Source organism: Sorex araneus, chromosome X, assembly GCF_027595985.1.
Source record: "Sorex araneus isolate mSorAra2 chromosome X, mSorAra2.pri, whole genome shotgun sequence".
In the NCBI taxonomy this organism is placed as follows: domain Eukaryota; kingdom Metazoa; phylum Chordata; class Mammalia; order Eulipotyphla; family Soricidae; genus Sorex; species Sorex araneus.
This window is the reverse complement of record NC_073313.1, coordinates 299,645,589-299,666,877: the sequence shown is the minus strand read 5'-3', so window position 1 is coordinate 299,666,877 and position 21,289 is coordinate 299,645,589. Positions and strand designations below refer to the sequence as shown.

At 39.7% G+C, this 21,289-nt stretch overlaps 1 protein-coding gene and 1 non-coding gene across 5 annotated transcripts in view; one reads left to right on the top strand and one right to left on the bottom strand.

Annotated features, from left to right (window-relative positions):
• The window catches only part of CTNNA2 (catenin alpha 2), a 1,292,108-nt gene that overhangs the window by 140,623 nt on the left and 1,130,196 nt on the right, over positions 1-21,289 (bottom strand). The gene's annotated exons all lie outside the window — the stretch shown is intronic.
• LOC129400352 (small nucleolar RNA U3) lies at positions 6,817-7,026 on the top strand. Its single transcript, XR_008627607.1, has one exon. It is a non-coding gene; the product is annotated as a small nucleolar RNA U3 (small nucleolar RNA).

Here is a 21,289-nt window from a genome sequence, read left to right as displayed (position 1 = left end):
TATTGCTCTACTGACCACATACAGTTCTCTGTAAAATTTAGAGTTTGAAATCTGCTTAAAATTGAGCCACTACTCACTGTGTTGGGATCATTATGAGGAAGCTTAATTACTCTTCTGTTCCCTCACCTGGCAGCTTCAACCCTTGTTGTCCCCAACTACCTAATAGGAGTTCTCAGTATCTGCAGGGTGAGGCGGGGACTGTAAGACAAACAGAAAACAGGGCAGTTTGCTTTCACTTCACAGGTCTGCTGCCTCTAGTGCTGGGCAAACAGATGCCCAGGGCTGCCTCTGCTCTCTCCATCACTGCTCTGTTCCTCTCTCCCAGGTCCTAGGAACCTAGTAACACCTCCCTTTTTCATAGATGACTGTCCATTTTCCAAGCAGTCATCTTGAATAAGACCTAACCAAAGTGCACAGGAAATACCAATCCTTTTCACTGACAACCTCTGGGAGTGAAGGCCAACTCAGGCATTTTTTTCTCTGCTTCACTGTGGCAGTAGCTTCAGCCTGCTTCTCACTCATCAGATGGTCTCAACCTGATGAGACCACACATCTCTGTAACTTCTATCACAAAGGTGATGGAGCAATTGTTTTCCCCAGTAAGTCTCCCAGTTTTTTTTTCTGAGCCCATTTCTTTTTGCTCCAGGTAGAGGCTGGCACAATATATCAACAGTCCTTTCCAAAAATGCTTCCTTCTAATGTCTATGTATTGATTTCCTTAGACCTCTAGAGTGGCTGAGGGTACAGAGTTTGCTAACCTAGTTTACAGTTAGAAAAGGAAAGCTGCTTAGAAAAACACAACCCTCGTTCTATCATCATGGTGTAGAAAGTGAAAGGTGAAATTTCTATTTCATTTGTATTCCTGGTGAAGGGAGGATTAAGGAATCAGGAAAATACAGGGTTGATCTTCTGTGGGGTAAAAGGAAGGTATTTCTAAGCAATAATGCATCAATAGGGGCTGGAGCAATAGCACAGCGGGTAGGGCATTTGCCTTGCCTGTGGCCAACGTGGGTTTGATACCCAGCATCCCATATGGTCCCCTGAGCACTGCCAGGAGCAATTCCTGAGTGTAGAGCCAGAAGTAACCCCTGAGCACCGCTGGGTGTGACTCAAAGAGAAAAAAAAATGCATCAATAGTGAAACCACATTTCTAGAAAGATGGATAGCAATCTACCAAACCACGTTGCCAGGTAGAAGCGGACATAAATAGGCTCCTGAAGTGGTCTAGAACATGTTATTTGATGGGGCGGGAGGGTCTCCTGGGTGTCCTGGCAAAACAATTCCCCAAATGAAGACAACCAGTCTTTACCTGACTGATGAGTCTCTGGTGCTTTGTTACTGGCTATCTCAGCATATTCACCAGCACTATTCCCAGACTACCATGCTAAAAACTATTCTGGAAGGGTAGGAAAGAGACCAGCATGCAGTTGTTTCCTATAATTTTATTTTTTTATGTATTACCAAGCAGACGAGTCACCCTTTGAATAAGTATAAAAGTTTCTGGGACACGGAGACCAGAGGAGGTCAGAACAGACCGGGTCAAGGGAGCAGTTCTGACCTATTATTATCTAGAGTTCAGAGTTCTGGTCAGGCCCCATGCTGGGGAGTGACAATGCTGTTCCCAATGCCTGCACAATCTGAGTGCACTTTTCAAATGACTCATGCTATTAAAGCTACAAGGGGACTTAGAGAGCATTGCATCCATACTCCTCATATTAAGATCAAGTCACTTAATAAGATGCTGGTCTTGCACATGGCCTAACACAGTTAGATTCCTCGCACCATGTGGTCCCTTGGTACTACTTGGAGTGCCCCCTGAGCATAGAATCAGGAGTAATCCCTGAACATGGCAGGGTGTGGTGTGCCCCCAACCCCAATGATAAGAAGATAAAACTAAAACCTAAATAGAGTGGGATTTTCTCAATTGAGCTTTTTTAATTGATGGCCAGGCCAAATCTCAAAAGCCCTACAAATGTAATGATTTGCCACTTTTTCAATGGATTTGACAATGGATTTCTGTGGTTTATTGCTTTACCAGCAATAAAGAATAATTCCTGGCTGAGCTTAAAGTATGTTTTTTAGAACTTCACAGTGATAATTTTCTTCTGTAGTTTCTTCCCTAGTCTTCTGGAATGGATATTTTCCATTTTAGATTCTTTCTGATTACATAAAATCTCTCCATATATAGATAATATTAACCTCTCTCATACATATGTACAAATACACAGTTGTGCCCATTTCCAAATCAAGTTTTAGGTATGTATTTCTTTCATATATTCCCCTCCCCTCATAATAACACTGATTATGGATTCTTTATTCTAATATAAGAGGCAAAAATTATGTTTACCGCTTCAAGAGAAAGACCTTTTGTTATGTAAGTTCCTGTTAGTAAATCATAATTTTCTCAATTATCCAGGGAGGAAATGAAGTAAACCTAGGATGAATAAGTTCACAGATAGGTCTGTCACCAATAATTGTATACTAACATCAGATGGACTTTCTTAAAAACAAAAAGCAAATGCAAAGCTTCCTAATTTTTGTTCATTTTCATTAATAAAAAGGTGCTCAAAACCAGATTGAATTTTGGAAGTACTATTTTTTCTTAAATAACTTTTACTCAGAAAGATAATAAATACGAGTGTATTTAAGAAGCTAGTAGAAAAGTAAAACACTGAGTTTTCCATGATATATTTAACTCCAGATAATGATTGCTACTTTCATTAACAGAGATCAAAGAGACACAAACATCTAAATAGTAGTAAGAAGTGAGGATAAAAGGAAGTAGAGGCAATTTAGCTCACGTTCAGGTAGAAACTCAAAGGAGACTTGCTTCTATATGTTCAACATGTCCAACATTCAGAGTGTGTGGACATGGGGTGGAGTGGGGGGTAATTTTTTTTTTATCCAGAAAGACAAGGATGTTCTTGGACATTTGGAGACTTCCCAGAGTCATAACCAAAATCTGTGTTTGTGTGGGTGTAAGAAGAGGAGGAGAAGTTGACAGATTGGGAAAATGATGTTCCAAAACCAGAAGACCAGATTGATCCAATTATTCTATCATGACATTCCACATGTACGGAGGGATTACTAGCTCACTCTGCTTTTCACCAAATGACATTTCATCATTAAATTGAATATGCAAGGCATATTCTTTAAGAGTCACCACAGAAGCACACTGGGGTTTTAAACTATCAAACCAGAAGTCAAAATCAATAGTTCTAATATGACTGACTTCAAATGGACATGTTTAGTTTTATCATCCAAACTAGTCTTCCTCATCTTGAGGCCATGTTCCACAGTACCTCGGATGAAAAACACATAACAAGAGAGCCCCAACATGACTGTGGGGAACAGGTAGGACAAGGGAGTCACAAGAAGGGAACAAAATCAGAAACAGGCATGGTTGGTAAAATATTAAGAAACCGGGATCTAAACCATTTTTCAGTGCATGCCTTAAAGCCAATTCCCTCATTGCCCTGACTTCTAAAGATATTTTATTTATAACTCCTAGAAATAGAAAATTTTAAATTATATATTGTGGTAAATATCTGTTAGAACTACCTTAGAGATGTGTTGAAATGTTCACTTCACACTGATCAGTTATCTTGATCAGAAAAACAGCTATACTGATCCAATGTTAGGCAATAAAGTAAAAGAAACACTGTCCAGAAAGTGACTCAGTGATAAAGAATTGTATAAAACCTTCATTGGTATCAATGATTTAGGGTCAAGTGGACCAAGGCTTATCCTTGATTATTTTTTAGTGGCAGAATTTCCCAATGCTATCATTAACGATAGACATTTTACTTAACAAATCTTACTTAACATCCCTTATTCCCTGGGAATTTTTGCCTGGTGGCTGACAAGTTAGGTGGAATAGATGCTTCTGAGTAACAATGCTTCTTCCATTTTATAATTCAAAGAAGAATCTTCTAGAAGCAACTTAAAGGATGTAGCAGAAGATCAGTGAATAGCTGGTCCCAGAGTATCTTACCTGCTATCCCTGAAGACAGCAGAGGATGAGTTTTAATTACAGAACAAGCAAAGTCTTGATTAAGACAGAGAAAGAAAGGCATTGTTTTCTAGCACTGCATCTTTCACAATCATTATAACTCTTCCTTTGCTTCCTGATGTGGTCAATGGAAAATAAAATTTTAGGGCTGTCAGCTAGAACTTAATTTGACTAATTGACTTTCCTTTTCAAGTTTTGGGTACAAATATATTCTCCATCCTAAGAAGCCCACTTATACTCTTCCATTCACCAAAGTAACAAATTTATAGTGCCGATCGAGAATTTTTTTGTTGAAGGTCACAAGCAAATGTTCCCATCTATCTCCTTTTACCTTTCTGAGCAGCACCAAATTGTTTTCCTTTTTAATTTAAGACTAACAGGTAGGATTGTATTCTGGGGAGGGGATGCGATGAGAGAAAGGGAGCAATTGGAACTTCAGAGTTTTCTACTGCAAACAAAATTGATTGTACTCCTTGTGAGAGGAATGAAGCAAAGAAACTGAAATCTATTCTGTTTTTACATGGAAGAGAACATTTCAGTTATGCCCTTAACGCAAGTAAAAAGAACACCATTAGGTAAGGACTATTAATTTAGCATTTTTAGACAAGTGGAATCTGGCACCTAATTTGTCTGTATTTCTTGCTCACTTGAGACCAAATCCTGTCCTTGGCAGGCAACTTCCAAAGACTGCAGAGGGAACAAATACACATGATCAAGGCCAAAATCAGCCAGCCCGATTTTCTCAGAGATTAAATGATCCTTCATTGAAGATGATTTTTCCAGCTTTTATTTAACACACACACACACACACACACACACACACACACACACACACAAAGTTCACTCATCCCTGAGAAAGAAACCGTTCACCACTGCCTACCATTTGTGACAAATAACTGCCTTCTGCCAAGTAGAGTTGAGAGTTTTTGAGGACCAGAGGGGTAACTTTGCTGGGAAGAGGATATGTAGGGTGAGGAAAGCAGTAGATTCATTGTTAAGAGCACCTTTGCACTCTGCACAAGTGCAATCAAGACAAAACGATGATGGCAACCAAGTCAGTGTTTAGGTCACATAGCCCCTGCTCTTTCATTGCAATGTCATCTTTCATACAGCTGTCCAACAGTTTCCTGCCATCTTTCATGCTGTGCTGCTGATCTGAGAAAACATGGAATGTTGCTGTTCATGAAGGAAGTGGCCCAATGGGGATGAGACAACTGGCTCCATGTAGAAACTAGAGCTTTCTGGAGTCAGGGGAAGGAGGGAAGGCAGCTCTTCCTGCACCAGAGAGGCTATTGGTAGGTGGCTTTATGCTCTACTTAATAATTCCACTGGCTTCTCTAAGGAGAACTTTATAAAACACCTTACCTGAAGGAGTAACATGAGGGAAGGATGGGAGAGCAGACTCAGACACGGGAGAAAGAGGTGGGTAATGAGAAATTACTCACAGACCTGAGGGGGAAAAATGCCCAATCTAGTTTCTTTTATCAGGACCTGGCATCCTTTTTTTGTTCCTAACTATAAAGATGAAATAGAGGTGCCTTTCAATGACACCAAGGCTTTTACCATTCATATGGAATGTGAAACCTAGATTGATTTCGGGCTGAAGCCACCAGACCTTGGCTATTATCCTTTTCAGCTTTGTTTCCCACAAAGCAGCACAAGGAGTAAATTAGGTCTTCAGTTTCTTATGTTCTTTACAAATTTGAGCTCATGTGGTGAATAATGGAAAACACATTTCAAATTTAAAGAATACAAAACAAAAGTTTCTTTTAAGCATTAGAGAAAGATTAATGCATTTTTATCCTAACACAACTCAAGAAAAGAAAACCAAATCCGTCCCTTGGCAATGGAAATAACCAATTTCCAGAGCAGTAAAATGTCCATAATATCATTGAAGTGTCAAAGTTATCTGAGGGCTAGGTTCTCCTTTTTGAGTCTCAGTTTTAGCTCCTTAGTCAGAGTCCTATTGTACTTTTCTGACCTATCCAAAGGTATAAAAGAGGAGACTGTCAAAATCTTCCTTTGTTCTCTGCCATTAGCAATTAATTTATCATCTTATCTCCTTTTCAGATTGAAAGCCCTAAGACACAGGAAAAGAAATTTCTATCAGAGGAGACAGAGCTGGGAATTCTCTGGATGATGGGGGGAATGGAGATATAATTCTGGGGGGGGGGGGGGTTTCTATTTAAAACTCTGTATGAATGGGCCTGAAAATGAATAGTTTCCAAAAGGAAATGGCAAAAAGAAAGACAGCTCACCTAAAAATGATGGGCACCATGAGATTCACTGCAGATACTTGAAGGCTTTTAGTTCCCATGAGAATGTGCGCTACAACTTTCCAGGAAAAGATAGACAATAAAGTACTTGAGGCATTTCACTCTATAACCTAGCTGGCCTGATATTGAGACATTGAATGCTATATAATCTAAAAATACACAATCTAACCAGGAAATAAGGCTTAAGTTTATGAAAACAGACACAAATAAAGTATATGAGGGAGTAGAGATAAAATGAGAAGTAGTTTCGAAAACTATTTCAAGGGTAGAGAGAAGAAAGGCAACTTTTATTGAGGAATAATTGCAAATCAATTACTAATATTGAAAAAGAACATCCACCTTTCTATATTGTATCCAGAAAAGTGAAAATCCTAGTACCACCTTAGAGAACTCAGTTCTGCTCTCTCCTTTCAGCACATAGCATGATTGCATGTCCTTCTCTCCTTAGATCGAGCCAGGTGACTAGTTCTAACTAATGAATTGGAAATACAAGCTGTACGGACTATTTCTGTACTTAAATGAGGATGGAGGACTATACTTTCTGGGATGATTCCTGTAGTTTGTTATTAGAGAAGCTTCTCTGATCGTGTGGAACACCGAAAAGGAGCCAGGGCTTCTACTCCTGAACAGGAAGCCAGTTCTCCATGCTGCTTTTGCAACTGCTTTTACCACTGATGACCAATTGATGATCGTTTTCTTCCTTTGGGAGTGTGAGAGAAAGGGGATGTAGTCTTCAGTGTTTTCTTTAAAAAATATTTTTTTTTAAATGAGGGCCTCCAGAGTTTTCTTTCCTTCTGACACAGGACCACAACATCTTTTTTTTTCAGATATTTTGTTGGTATAGCATATCCTAACATAAACCAATTCATGTACAGTCACATATTTTATAAAAGAAACACAATGCTGTGCAGTGGTCAAAGAATTCATCTTGCAAAAAACAAATGGAATATTTTGCAAATATTCAAGTACCTAATAGGAGTCTTTGTCTTCCTGTAATATATACCTAGTTTTAGACTCTGCTACCAAGAGCTCTCCAAGGTTTATGGAAGTGCAGAGAGAGCAGGGGAAGACAAAGGGAGGAGAGGAAGGAAGGAAGGAAGGAAGGAAGGAAGGAAGGAAGGAAGGAAGGAAGGAAGGAAGGAAGGAAGGAAGGAAGGAAGGAAGGAAGGAAGGAAGGAAGGAAGGAAGGAAGGAGGGAGGGAGGGAGGGAGGGAGGGAGGGAGGGAGGGAGGGAGGGAGAATTTAGTCTGAAGAAGAAACTAAAGAAGTTGAAGCAGCAGTTTTAATTTTTAGTTTATATTTAATTGCTTTTTAAATTTATATTAAGAGCTAAGGGAATGTCAAAGTTATGCAGATGGAATCTTATGGAGAACCACAGAATCTCCACAAAGCATATATTAGGGCGTCAACTAATAGAAAAAGGAGATTTTGTGAGTGTACTCCCTTATGTAAAGAGGAACTACGCCACCACCAATGATCCTGACCATAGATTCTGAAATCTCTTGACCTGTGTTCACATGTATAGCCACATGACAACACTTGATTCCTCAATATTGAAATTCCAGTTGGAGCATACAAAATTATACGGGAAAGTAACATCATAGAAGCCAACTAAACTCAACAAACAAAAACAATAACACAGAAGGCTCAACTAGCAACAAACAGCCTACTAAATTCTTAGACAAGGACTTAACAACCCAATGATGAAGTTAAACAATTTTCACATAAAAATTTATTTTTTATACGTATTCATTTTAATTTTGGATCTTTGTTATCGAGCCAATTTCAACTCTAGAATTATATAAGTAGGTGAGGATTTTGTGTACATTAAAATACATTTTTTAAATGTTTTTAAAAAGAGAAATTAAAGCCCCAGGACCACCACACAAACCACTTCAAAAGTATATCATAAGACATTCCCTATTCATTTTCCATAATTTCCCAACCATATTTGAATGGAGGCAAGATGGTGCCTATGCAGGGTAGAGCGACAGCACAGCGGGTAAGGGCGGTTGCCTTGCATGCAGCCAACCCGGGTTTGATTCCCAGCATCCCATAGGGTAATACACCGCCAGGAGTAATTCCTGAGTGCAGAGCCAGGACTAACCCCTGTGCATCGCTAGGTGTGACCCAAAAAGCAAAAAGCAAAAAAAAAAAAAAAAAACCCGAAAACAAAACGATGGTGCCTATGCTGTGTGAACCTCTTGTGCTCTCCTGAACCCAGCTCACCATCTCACCTTAGACAACACTGGGCTTAGTAACCAGGCATGGAACTCTATGCGTGATCTCTGCTGGAACTCTACGCGTGATTCCTGATGGAAATCACTGGCTGTTTTGCAAGATTTGGACAGAATGGTGTCAGTGGAGCATGGGGAGGCTGGCCGACTCACAGCATCATTGGACATAGAGCTGTGGCAGCAGTGCACACAGTGGCTTATCCACAGTGGGGTGCTGACAGCCAAGCACCGGGTAACCTGGGACTCGGCAGAGGTGTTTGACCTGGCACAGACCCTCTGAGATAGGGTCCTGCTCTGTCAGCTACTCAACAACCTCTAGGTGCACTCCATCAACCTCAAGGAGATCAACCTGAGGCTGCAGATGTCCTAGGTGCCTCCCAGATACGCAGGCAGGTGCCTATTTGTCAGTGTACAGATCGTTACAATATGCTAGTCTACCAAAAACTTACATTTGGTAGACTGGGAACACCTGTAAAGGTGATTAGAGCCTCCCCAAAAGCTTTTGTCCCTCTTGGAGAGCCCGGCAAGCTACCAAGAATATCCCGCCCGCACAGCAGAGCCTGGCAAGTGACCCGTGGCATACTTGACATGCCCCAAATAGTAACAATGATGGTCCTCATGTCCCTGATCCTGAAAGAGCCCCCAATGTGTCATTGGGGTACACTAGCATGCAACAGGGATGAATAGAGATGTTACTGGTGCCCACTTGAGCAAATCGATGAACAACAGGATGACAGTGATACAGTGATAGAGAAAAACGTTATGACATAGATCATGTGCCTCAGGGGGGAAAATTTATATGTGGAGGGGTGCATATAAGAAAAATCTTAGATATTAAATTGTTAATGACCTTCCCCAAAGTTGTGGTACATACACAAATATACAGTATACTGGTGATATTAACATTATAATGTAAGTGATGATTTGGGAAAGATATTTTTAAAAGGTTCCTAGGGGAATAATGGAAAATAAAACCATGCACACAAAGGTTAACAAAACATTGACATAGATGAATTAAACACAGTGATATTTTTCACCTTTTGGAGAAAAAAATACATAGAAGAATAAAGATCAAGATAAATATTTATAGTCATACATATGTATCAAAGTGAAAATGTATATATATATATATATATATATATATACATATAAAATAAACCAGGTCACTTTGAAATGTTATTTGGTACTAAAGACAACTCTAAAATTTACCCTGATCTTTCTACCAAGAGAACGAATCTCTTCTTGCATCTTCTGTATATACCTTAGAAGCTCATCAGAGGACGTAGAACCTATTCTTCCTCATTCAACTCTGCAGCAATGTGTCCAAAAGTTTATATTCTGTACCTACAGAGCTTCAGCCAAAGTTATTACCATTTTTTCCTTTGAACTTTTATTTTTAAACCTGCTTTTGTGAACTCTTCTGTACATAAGGTTCTATTGCCCTATTTTCCTGTCCATCACTATTATGAACTCCAAAAGATTCTGTTCAGGTTTTCCCAAAGTTCCTTATTTACCTATTTCTAATTTCCACATGGTCTAGCTGGTGGGAATTAAATCCAGAGTAAAAGTCACCAATTATGGCTTTTGGTAGCCTCAACACAACTATATTTGTTAAAAGAACTTTATATGATATTTGACGTTTTATTTGTAAAATCTGATATATAGTTGGGAAAGTCACAATATCTTTTGTTCCTTTGTTTTGGGGCTATATCTGGTTGTGCTCATTGGTTACTCTTGGTCATGCTCAGGGGAACATATTTGGTTCTGGAGATTGAATTTTGGTAAATTGTGTACAGAGCAAGCACCTTATTCACTGAATTATCTCTCCAGCCCCAAATTGAGATATCTTCTCATGATTAGTTTTGGTCACAATTCTATAATTTGTACTAGGAATTCAGTGTTTTAGCTTCTGTCAGGTTGAGAAACTATGGACAAGAGATCACAATTCTTCTTTTAATTTACTCAGATCTGGTGGGGAAAGTACATATTTTATTAACATATCATATTACAAGCATGTTATAATAGAGTCGTGGATAAATTAAGAGAGATGAGGGCTGAGGAGAGAGTGATGAGGTTAAGGTGCTTGCCTTGCATGCAGTCTGCCCGAGTCTTATTTCCCAGCACCACACACAGTCCCCTGAGCACAGCCAGGAGAGAACACTGGACACAGAGCTAGGAGAAAAACTTGAGCACTGCCAGATGCTCCCAAAAATGAAAAAGAAAGACCAAGGGTATCATCTATTTGAAGATGTGCCCCTGGCACTGGGAAAGATATTTTATGAGATGTGAGTGTTCACATTTTACTATATTCACAATAGACAATAATGACAACCTCAGAACTTTCCATAGAGAAGATAAATTGTTTAAACACAACCACAATAATTTTTATTTTATTCTAAATTATTGTTGATTTTATTTAACAATTAATAACGATAAATTAATAATATTTAATCTATTTTAAATATTATTTATTTACATGGGGGTGGTTTGGGCCCAAAACTACATGCAAGAGACCAAAACCCCTGAGGTGCTAAGGAGTTGATGCTGGCTCTGAACTAAGGAATTCCTCCTGGCTGCACTCGTGTCTACAGGGGATGCTGGAGATCAAACCCAGGTCAACCAGGTACAGGGCAAATGCTCTACCCACTATACTGTCGCTTCAGCCCCCACATCAATTTTTAATTAAAGGCTTCAAATCCATGCCACCGAGGTTAGTGCATAAGCTAAAAATTATCCTAGAAGAAAGATCTCCAATATCTTTCTACCTCTAAATCTCTTTTGTTTACATACACACACACACAATCACAAAGTAGATGTCCTTACATTGGCATAACATGATACAAACAGAAGATTTAGTGAAGTTCAACTTGGATTTTCAAAGGAGAAATGAATATTTCAGGTATTTAGAAGCTATTACCCAGGGAATGGATGGACAGCAAAAGCTGTTAACTTTCCCAATTAGCTTTGATGCTTTCTCATGTTTCATTATAATTATATTATAAGCAGTAACCAACCTTTTCTCCAGGATGAGGAATAAGATTAATATTCAGGTATCCTAGTGTCTTTTTGAAAAAAAAATTAAAAATTATCACGAGCAGATTCATGTCTGTGATTGGATTTTATAATGATCATGTACACTGGAATCCACTACAACAAACATAAAGTGCAGTGGTGAGCAGGTGAAAAATATAGCACTGTTGTCCCATTATTCATTGATTTGCTCGAGTGGGCACCAGTAACGTCTCATTGTGAGACTTGTTGTTACTGTTTCTGTCATATCGAATACACCATGGAGAGCTTGCCAGGCTCTGCCGTGTGGGCGGGATACTCTCGGTAGCTTGCCGGGCTGCTGAGAGGAACGGAGGAATCAAACCCAGGTCAGCTGCATGCCTACCCGCTGTGCTATCGCTCCAGTCCACTCCTACATTAAAAAGTAAAATTAAATACATAAAATTAAAATGCAAATTTTTGATTCAAATTTATTTACAAGGCTCAGTGGTAAAGTACAATGCCCCATATATATACATATGTGTGTGTACATATGTATAAACATTTAGCAGAAGTCAGTCTGTTCAGAATTTTTTAGATGCTATTCCTTTATGTTGTCACTCATACTTGAGGGCAAGAGAGGGGGGAGTAGAGGATTCTTAACAGGTGTTCAAGAGGGCTAAGTGCCCCTCTGAAAATTCTTAGTCAAAGGTGATTCAATGTAAGTGCCTTAGGAGGATGTGATACTGATGGGCCCTGCAGTGATGGTGATGTATGGAAACAGGTACATTTCATGCTAATCACACACACTATCTGCCTTACGCTATAGCAGCCTGATTTTTTAATTATAAGGTCATCATAATTTTATGTTCTCATACTAAACCATACAATTATACCAGCTTTGGTTTTTTGCCCAAAGTCAATTAATTTTTTCAATGACTCAAATGACGATATAATTGATAGTAATCAATAAATATGCAGAATATATGCCCTATTTTACAGAATACTTCCAGAAGAAAAATCTAAAGCCCATGCCTTCTCCTGGGAAATGGCCTAGAAGACCAGTGACATGTATTGTAGACCCTAGTTTTGTAATGAATCAGGAGACACTTGTCTGTGAATAGGACGATTTCATCATGCATATCTAGGATCCGGAAAGTAGGTCTTCTAAGCGTGAAATGGTGTGTTATAAGATTCATATGAGAGGTAAAGAAATTAGAAGATTTTAAATAATAGTATAATATTTCAAATAAGAGGATGATGGTAAAAGTAAATGGCGCTATAGAAAGGTAAGTAGTGTCATGAGAAAATTGTAGATAGAGGCATCTTAATAAGTATTAATCATCAACAAGATTGACATATCAGTTCGATGGTTATATTTCTAAAATGAAGGTTAAAAAATCAGTTAACTGGATACATTAAAATTTTTTATATAACCAAGGAATTTGGGAGGAGGGGGAAGGGGCTGGGTAACAACCAAAGATACTTCATGCTTACTCGTAGCTCTATGCTCAAAAGTTAATCCTGCTGGTGCTTGAGGGAGCATACATAGTGCTATGGATCAAACCCAGCTTGGAAACATACAAGGCAAGAACTATAACCCCTGTACTATTACTTTGACCCCAGGAATTCATTTTCTAAAATTTAATAATTTATTACTTAATCCATAACATAATGAATTCATTCTTGCTTTGGGACTACACGTGGCTGTGCTCAAGATTTGTTCCTGGCTCTATACTCAGGGATCACTCCTGGAGGTGCACAGGGAAACATAGGTGGGACCTGGTATGGAATCGGAGTTGCTGCCTGCAAGGCCAGCACCTTTAGTCCAGTACTATCTCACTGACCCTTGGAAGAATATTTTTATCAAGTGATGTGCACTATAAGACAAGGGTCCTTTCACTTCCAAAAGAACAAAAGCAACCAGTGTTGATGTGGATATGGGGAGAAAAGAACGCTCCTTCACTGTTGGTGGGAATGGTGAGTGGTCCAGCCTTTTGGGGAAACAATATGGACATTTCTCAAACAAACTAGAAATTGAGCTCCAATTTGACCCAGCAATATCACTTCTGGGAATCTACCCTGGGGGCCCAAAAACATTCAACAGAAACACCATCTGCACTCCTATGTTCATTGCAGCACTATTCATCATAGCCAGAGTTTGGAAACAACCTGAGTTGGATGAATAGATAAAGAAACTATGGCACATCTTGATAATGGAATATTAAGCAGTTGTCAGGAAAAATGAAGTCATGAAATTTGCCTATAAATGAATGGACATGGAGAGTATCATGCTGAGTGAAATGAGTCAGAAGGAGAGAGACAGATCTAGAATAACTGCATTCATTTGCAGTATATAAAATATAAAATATATATGTATATATGTACATACATATATATGTATATATACATATATATATATAGTAGAAGACCAATATCCATGGCCAGGGAAAACAGGGGTTAGAAAGACTGGTCAATGGTTGGAACTACCCAACAAGTATGTGTGGGGCTAAGGGTAGGTAAGATATAGAAGAGACCACTATAACAATAATAGCTGGCAATGATCACGTTGAACAAGATCTGAGGGTTAAAAGTAGGTAAAGGGATAATCTTGATAACATTTCAGTACTTATATTGTAAACCACAATGTCCAAAAGTAGAGAGAGAGGGAGAGAGACATACAGACAGAAAGGGAGAGAGAGAGAGACAGACAGGCAGAAAGAGAGAGAGAAATTAGATAGATAGATAGATAGATAGATAGATAGATAGATAGATAGATAGATAGATAGATAGATAGATAGAAGAAATGTGTTTGCCATGGTCAGGCAGGGGCTGAGGGCACGGAAGTTATTTGAGGGAACCTGGGGACACTGGTGCTGGGAAATGTGCACTGGTGGAGGGATGGGTGTTAGAACACTGTATGACTGAGATCCAATCATGAAAAGCTTTGTATAGGTCTATCTTACAGCGATTCAATAAAAAGTTATTTATTAAAAAAATGAAAGGTGTCCTTTGTGTTCCATAAATTAAGCTATGCAAGCTACTAAAAGGAACAGAACATAGATGTTGCCCTATACAGACAGAAGAGTCAGCAGGGGCTGGAGAGAGGAAGAAATAACACGTGGGTCAACAAATCTAGCAGAGTAAAAGATTAAGTGCAACGAGCAGAACAGAGGAAGGTGCTGTTTCCATGTAGAGAAGCTTAGGGAGGCATACTGCTTTCCACAGCTGTACACCCCTCACCTCTCTAAGCAGAGGTGTGTGACAGTGGCGAGATTAATGGAAGTTGAGAGGGTCTGCCTTCCAGTGCGGGCTTCTATTCTACTAGACAGCAGCAGCCAATAATTGGCTTAGTGTGCCTCTAAAGGACTTGTTAATATCCATTATCCTAGGTGGAGAACAACACACTTCTTCCTAAGTCTGCTTTCCCCATTTTCCCATTGGCCTGGCAGTGCTCAACTTGGTTTCCCAGGAACATGAGATCCTGCGGTGTTCAGGGGTCGAGCAGCTACATTTCCCGATGTTCCCGGAAGTCCAAGACATGTCAGGTCTGTCTTCCTTTATTTCCTGATTTTAGTATGTTGACTTCCCTGTAAAAGATCCCTCTCACACTTAGCGCCTAAGAAGTCATACTTACTCCATAAGGTTAGCATAGTAGCAGGACTTCTCTTGCTTCTAGAATGCTAGAGCCTCAGGACTGTCTTGCCCAGCTCACCTCGGTGAGGGACAAAGAGAGCAGATGGGCTGTGCTGACTGGCCGAGGCTCCCAATAAAGCCTGCTCTGAGACCCAGACCCAGGGCCCCTGCCCCATGCAGCAAAGTACTTGACCTCCCCAAAGCTTCGGCATTAGCATCGGAGTAAAAGAGGAAAATAAAGACCTTCTTCATCTTCTTTCCCAGGTAATCACAAAAGTCTGAGGAGCACTTTACAAACTGAAATGTGTTCTGACCATGTGAAGGGTTATTTTTATCATGGAGGAGTGAAGAGTCTCCTGAGAAGCGACTCTGCTTTTGGCACCTAACACTTCTGCTTACCATACACTGCTGCTTGGATTGAGCCACAGGTAATTAAAGGTGGATTAGATGCCTCGGTGCAATAACATGGGAAATAACAAAGGTAAAAATAAAGATCCGAGAAATTAAAGGAAACGAGAATATTAAATGTGGATGCATCATCTAGGAGCATATTGAATCACCAATCTGCTCCTGAGTTTACCGGTATGCAAATCAGGGTGAAGTGTGTGCTTGTCATTGAAGGCAAGATATAAGCACATCAGTCCCTTAGGGGCGAGGCGGTTCCATAAGAGGTCTGTGATTTCCTCATCCACATTCTATCATAAATATAATCTCCAGTTGCTTAGCTTCACCCCATAGCCATAGCTCAACTTAAGGAAATCTAGTCGACGAAGGACCTAGAAATTGTCTGATCAGAGATGATCCAGAAAGAAAACAGAAATGAGGAGAATGCATGCATCGTGGGCTCCTAAAAACACAATAATCTTCCCATTTCATAGTTTCACTTCTTAAAGCCCTTTGCTTTATGGAAGCTTACCCCAGCAAATGGAAAAATCAGCAAGTATAATAGTTCAGAGTGACCTTGAGTGTCATGTAGTGCCAGGCCCAGTTTGTAGGGGCAGTTTCCCCGGGTACTCTCCGTGGAATGTCCAGTGATTCCAGAAGTGATGGTCAGGTGTTCAGGCTGGCTCAAAACTCACATACTATCACCGTGAGTTAGCTCAGAGGCCCCAGTGCCAGACTCATACTCATGAAAACAAAAGTGATGCCACCAGATGGGAGAAGTTGGTTGTAAGATGTCAAAAGCTTCATGATGAAGACTGTCCCCTAGCCTGGCCTTGTCCAAGGTGCAGTAATCTGCTTATCTCCCTCTGCTCTGGGCAATCATGAGGGTGCAACACCTCTATAATTGTTCAGGCTACACTTTCATCTCATTGCCTCATCTCCTCATCCTACGTGATCTCCCCACCCAGATAGCAAGCTCTCCAGTAGCAAGTTTGTTTCCGTCTTCAGAGGACTTAGCCCATGCTCGGCAACCCAGTAAACACTTAATATTGCCCACATAATAGATGTAAGTAGAAATAAATTGAGCACTTTCCATTAAAATGGGAAGGCCCATAGTAGTAATTGCCCAATTCCAGTCTGTTTCTTCATTCCTGGCAGTAAGCAGCCCTACTGGATGAAAGAAATGACATTTTCTACAAAAGACATGATGTGAACGTCATGATTCGCAGCCAAGTCATATTTTTCTATAGAACTTCAGCCAGAATTGAGAAGATATTAGCACTTTTACCTTCACTTCCCTCTCTTAGGGGTCAAAGGTGCTACATAAATATGAAATTAGAAGATTAACAAATGTTACATAATTATTGCCTGAAATAGTAAGCTAATTTATCAGAAGTAGTTTTGTTTTATAAAAATTTTATATTTATGAAATATATTAAGAAAATCAAGTTATGTAGGTAGTACCTCAGTTTAGATATAATGAATATTAATTCTCAATTTACCACTACCCTAAACTGTACAGAAGAAATGAAGGAGCTGATGATGACAACAATGATGATATGCTAGTACTAATGAAGATAAAATTGGTGATTATGATGTTGGCATTGGCACCTATTATGCCAAGAATCATCTGATACACATATTTGTACATTTACTCCTCGTCACAAACCTATGAGATAGATATTATTATTATCCACGTATATAGATGGAGATACGGAGGTAAAGCACGGTTAATTACCACAGCAAGCTAAGTATCTGATCCAGGATGCCTCACTGGGAATTGCAACTCCTAGACTCAACTTCCTCAGATGAGTCATCATTAACAAATATTGAACATTCAGATGGTCCAGACACTCTTTCAAGTATTTTTAGCGCTTTATATGTGTTTTACCAGATGCTATCATATTATTATCATGCTTATTTTCTAGAGGAGAAAACTATAGCGGTGAGAGGCTGAGAGGCTGGTTCTAGGTCATATGGGTAAGAGTAAGGAAACTTGGGCTCATATTGAGGTGATTCATTTTCTGATCTCAGTTTAGTTACTGGTAGGCTGTATTATTTTCTACTAAAAAAAAAGTGTGAAAGCTGTGGTTTAACTGTTGTCCATTTCTTCCACATTAGACCTCCTTATGTTCGACTCATGCCAAGCCTGAGTTACTTGAATTATCAACCAGAAAAAGAAATGCAGGGTTTAGGCCCTGCTATACCTTGGTTCTTTGTCAGACAGAGAATCCAAGGACAAGACAAAGTAGACAATAGAGCTGATACACAAGGTCCCTCTGATTTTTACTCGATACTTGAGATTGTTCAACTTGTGTTCCCACATGTTTCTCCTTCCCCTCACTCCCCACTTCTCCAGATCACCCACCTAACTATCGAACTGTACCAGAACTGCCATCTAAATGGCCTCCTTTCAGTCTTGCGTCTTTCTCAATTCTTCCCAATGACTTTATATTGGACCCATCTTGAAAGAAGCTGTAGGTTTGTTTCTGCCCTAGGTGAAACACTTCAATTGTTCCCTTATGGCCATGGAAAAAATTCAAATTCTGGAAAGTCACCCATCTGGCTTGTCATTATCTAATCAGCCCCCTTATTCTCCTTCTTGTTTGTTTTAATTTTTATTGAATCATCGTGAGATACATAGTTACAAAGTTGTTAATGACTGGGTTTCAGTCATATGATATTCCAATATCAACACTGTACATTTCCCACCACCAATGTACCCAGTTTCCTTCCCACCCCTGCTCCACCTGCCACTGTGGCAGGCACTTCTCTCTCTCTCTTTCTCTCTCTCTCTCATTATGATTTGCAATACAGATACTGAAAGGTATCATGTATATCCCTGCACCTCTTTCAACATTCAGTTCTTGTCCAGAGTGATCCTTTCTAATTATTATTATCATACCAGTGCATTCTATATCCTAACTGCCCTTTGCCCCCCGCCCCTGACACATTTGAGACAAGCATCCAACTACTGACCAGTCCTCCTGCCCCCCCTGTTTTTCCTGGCCTTGGATATCTCATTTGGCTTCAGCACCCTCTCTCTACCTCACAGATCAAACTCCAACAACTTTAAATTCTTCTCATTTTATTTCCACACGTGGACACTCTTTTAACATTTAGTGAAGTATAATAGTTTTATTTAAAGAAATTTGCTTAGAGGAATGTGAAGAAAGAGAAGGACAAGGGCTTCTCAAGAGAGAACACGGGCTTCTCCAGAGGGGAAAAAGGTGCAGAGTGCACATCTAAAGTTGAGATATGGGCACACAGGTGGAGAATGAGTCCTAAAGTAAATGGAAGGAATTATATATTTCCAGGGTAGATAATGAGTCATTCTGGCCACTCTTGTTCATACCGGTTTCACTGTGTAGAATGAATTTTTCCCAGGATCATCTTCTATTTTATCTGAACTATACCCAAACCTCAGCCTCTTTTTTTAAAAAAAATCTTTTGGTTTGAAGGTCACCCCTGGAAGTCCTCAGGGTCCCGTATTCAGTGCCATGTATCAGACTGGTGTTTTCGCATAAAAAGTCAGCACTTAACACTTGTACGTTCGCTCTGGCCCTACCCAACCCTTTCAATATTCAGTTCTCTCCTCCAGGAAGCCTCCCTAGGCTCTTCTAACCAGTCACTGTTGCTAATAGTTGTCTGATTGATTCCACTGGTCACTCAGGGGTAGCAGTCTATTAGTGAACCATCTGCTAAGGCAGCATTAATAGCATCCGTGGATGCTTGCTTCCATGCTAAGGCCACCTCAGCAGATGGTTCATAACTTTACCTGTAATGTCCCAAATACAGTCTTTTGATGACTCTTTCTTTCCACAGTGTTTTCAGTTGTGCACTAATAATAAGGCTGAAGCTGATGCTGTTGTCACTTTTGTTCAGATACGTGACATCTCATAGAAGCTAAATAGATCTATAAATTACTCAGCCAATGAAAATTCTCCACATACCCCTTGAGACTGCTTTACATATCTTTTATAACTGGCTGAAACAGCTGCAGCATTCTCAAAAAAGGTATAGCACTTACAGTTAACTTTTTAACTAACTTTAATAACGCAAATAGCTAAAGAAAGAAAGCACCTGGAACATTTCACATCCAGGTATATTTGTGGGAAAATGAGTTAGCAAGGTATCAGTAAAGTTGTAAAATTGCATTTTATGCCCCAAACTTAAATTGTGCATGGCTATATTGGACCCTTGGAAGCATTTAATTTGCCTTCCTCTACTTTTGAAGTTTATACATGCTCATGATGAAGTACCTTCAAATTTCCTTGGTCCTGCCCTTCATTCTTTTCTCATTAAGTAAACCTATACCTTCTGACTCAAGGTAAGACCCATACAATTCCATTTTAAGAGAGGAGGTGACAGTTGTTGATGTGCTCTATCTCCATTTATGTGTTGCTTTCTTCAGTGTGCAAACATTAGAGACAGTGGCATTAAAAGATATACAAATGAGATAATTAGGTTCTAATTCATGATCAAAATGAGATAAGATCTTGACACAATATATATATATATATATATATATATATTAATTAGTTACTCCTCTGATGGGAAAAGAGAAAAACAAGCTATTATGCTATTATTCAACACACAAGATAGGCCAATTGCTGTGTGGGAACTCTGTGTCAATTAACGGGCACACTTCCTTCCTGCCTGTCTGAAGATCCCAATCCTCCATGCCTTCAAGTCTCAATTCGCTCCTCCAGTCATCAGAAAACTTGAGCCAATTCTGATGCGACCTTTTGCCTGGGGTTGAGTATGAATCAATTTTACTTTGAGGGTGGTGGCATGGAAGATATTCTGAAACAGGTTCAGAGAAGCTGGGGCCACTCCAGGGGATACTTGGCTAAGGCTGGATAATGCAGTCCTTAGCTTGGTTGTGAGATACTGCTCAGGCCCAATGAAGCACCACAGCAAGCAGGTCAACACCTGGAGGTGCCAGGGACGAGGGATGGAGCAAACTCAGGGTCTCAAAGTGCAAGGCATGCAATCTAGCCCTTTGGTCTTCCCCTGCCTGACACTTTTCTTTTACTCTGTTGCCCACAAGGCATCTATTCAGGTTCTCAAGGATTTCACTGTCTCCAACTGAGGGTTTGCAGTTGCAACATTTCCGCTTGGTTATGAGCTACTTAGTGACTTCCTATCTCTGCCTGTCTAAACCATTATATTCCCTAAAGTCCATCTACAAAAAGTTTGCATTTATTAAGCAAAGGTCTTAAACCAGGTTTTGATAAAAATAGCTTTTGTGCATACTTTATTTATTTATTTGGGGTCTCAGCCCACTCCTAGCTCTGTGCTTATGGGGCATTCCTGGCAGTACTGATGTGATTACATAGTATTGGGATTGAACATCGGCCTTTAACATTAATTTCAATTCATTGTTTTTGTTTTGTTTTTGGCTTTTTTTTGGTCACAGCCGGCAATGCTCAGGGGTTAATACACAAAGAGACCATATGGGATGCTGGAAATTGAACCCAGGTCAGGCAAGTGCAAGGCAAATGCTCTCTCCACTGTACTATCACTCCGGCCCCAACTTCAACCCATTGTGCTATCTTCCAGCCCTGTGTATATTTAGAACAAATCTATGTTATAATCTCCTGGATATAAGTATGGCTATACATATATGTTACTATCATCTTATTGGTAAGTAATAAAGGATATCAAAAAATGGCACCTTTATTAAGGTCTGACAAGTTCTTTATGATAGAGCTCAACTTTGGAGCCAGAAAGTCTGTCTTTATTCTTCCTTA